The following is a 2,297-nucleotide window of genomic DNA, read 5'->3' as shown; positions in this document are numbered from 1 at the left end:
ATTCTGTGACTTGACCTCAGGCTCTCTGGATCTGGTGTTTAAAACTAATTAATAGATATTTCCACGTGTTCTTTGGTGTCTGCCCTGCTGAATACTTCTGAAGGGCACTCCTTGTATCTGTCAGGGTTCATCCAGTTAAAAGAACCAGAAGGAGCTGTATGGATAAATGGATTATTACAAGTAATTGGCCTATCCAATTGTGGGGCTGGCCAAAAACTGAAATCCACAGAACAACCAGGCAGAAAGGGTCACAAGCAGATTGAAACCCTATGAACAAGTTCTGATGCCTGTTGCCCACTAATTGTCCTTTTCTCTTTCTCATGGAAGGCTTATGTCCCACTAGTAAGTATTTTACAGAACAAAAAAATTGATTAATTCAGGACTATCCAAAATAATATGTTAAAGTAAACTGATTATAAACTTTTATTATATCTGAAAATACTTGCAAAGCAGCACCCAGATTTGTCTTGGATTAAGTAACTGAGAAGAGTTGTGTGTGTGTGTGTGTGTGTTGTGTGTGTGTGTGTGCGTGTGCGCACGTGCGCGCATGTGTGTGTGTCCAATTAAAATAACAGTTGCTAATATATATTTAATAGGGTTAATTCACTTTATTTTTCTTGTATAGAATTATATGATGGCAGAGCTGGAGCCTGTGTCCTCTGCACAGTAATCCTAGTGTGGGTCTTTACAAGATGGTCAGTGAATTCCTGATAGGAAGACTTGGTGAACAGGATCTATTTCCAGAGGTCAGGGGTGAGATAGCTGTAGCTCTTAGAGATGGATATATATTTAATAGGGTTAATTCACTTTATTTTTCTTGTATAGAATTATATGATGGCAGAGCTGGAGCCTGTGTCCTCTGCACAGTAATCCTAGTGTGGGTCTTTACAAGATGGTCAGTGAATTCCTGATAGGAAGACTTGGTGAACAGGATCTATTTCCAGAGGTCAGGGGTGAGATAGCTGTAGCTCTTAGAGATGGCACCAAATGTGGCCTTGGAGAAGTTGCCCAGGGTGGTGGTGCAGCCCCTGGCTGAGGTGTAATGGTTGTGGATACTGGTCATCAGCAACAGCATCTTGGGCACGGGCTGGGACGATACCAGTGCCCCTGGGGGCAGAGATGAAGCCCATCAGCACTGAGCCACAGAGGCTGTTCACCTCTCACGGAATGGTGTGTGGCTTGCAGATCTTGTTGCCCCAGCAGCTTTGCCACACAGGGACAATATCAAGCTTGGCCAGGAGGATGGCCCCTGGATAGTAGTGGCTATTCTCTTCCAGTGCTGAACACCTACCAACATGTTCATTGTAGCTCCCAGTGGTGACAAATGCCTTGAATCCTGTCCTCTGTCTGCTTTTGCACCAGCATATTCTTCAAATCCTGGTCCTTGAGGGATGCCCCCCGAAAAAAATCATTGAGCTCAGATTCCTTGATGGGCTGGGAGAAAAAGTAGATCTCCTCCAGGTTCCTGATCTTTATGTCCTTTTCCAAGCGGCATCAGCATCATCCACCATTTGGAGATGCAAGAGAGTATGTTTTGAAATGTCTTTTCTTCCCCCCTGGACACATGCTAGAAGGGAATTCTTGGGGGTGTAATTTAGCCTAGAGAAATTGACATACCACAAAGTCTTTACTGACCCTCAATTGTGGATGTGCCTCTGCTATCTACCCTACTACTTTCAATCTCCTTTAGGCTCTATTCCCAAGAGAATACAGCTTCTTACTACCAAGTATATTTTGCTCCCTCCAGAGTACCAGAGATACCAAGGATATTTTGAATCTCAAAGATAGCAGGGTGTCAGACATGGTGTGAAGTACAGTTAACCCTTGGACAATGCAGGAGCTAAGGATGCTGACCCCCCTGTGCCTTTGAAAATCTGTGTATAACTTTTGACTCCCCCAAAATAACAATAGCCTACTATTGACCAGAAGCCTTACAGATAAGAGTATTAGCATATATTTTTGTATGTATTATATACTGTATTTTTACAATAAAGTAAGCTAGGCAAAACAAAATGTTATTAACAAATTCATAAGAAACAGAAAGTGTATTTACTGTATTTATTTAAAAATAATTAGTGTATAAGTGAACCCACGCAGTTAAATTCATGTGGTTCAAGGCTAAACTATACCGTGCTTAGTTTTCAATAATAAACAATACAGAACATGTTTAACATTTCATTATGAGTAGGACCCTATATCTTCTCTAAATTTATCTCCTTGCCACTGTTCTTGATTACTGATCTTATTGCTGCCAAACTGGTGGGGAGGGCTTTGACATTCTTATCCCCTGGCCTGGA

At 41.9% G+C, this 2,297-nt stretch overlaps 1 pseudogene; it reads right to left on the bottom strand.

Moving 5' to 3' along the window:
• Positions 1-808: 808 nt before the first annotated feature.
• On the bottom strand, positions 809-1,494 carry LOC106727106 (annotated as a pseudogene).
• Between the last annotated feature and the right edge of the window lie 803 nt (positions 1,495-2,297).

The sequence above is a fragment of the Myotis brandtii genome, unplaced genomic scaffold (assembly GCF_000412655.1).
Source record: "Myotis brandtii unplaced genomic scaffold, ASM41265v1 scaffold365, whole genome shotgun sequence".
Taxonomy (NCBI): Eukaryota; Metazoa; Chordata; class Mammalia; order Chiroptera; family Vespertilionidae; genus Myotis; species Myotis brandtii.
The sequence above is the reverse complement of the archived record's forward strand: the minus strand, read 5'-3'. Positions and strand labels throughout refer to the sequence as shown.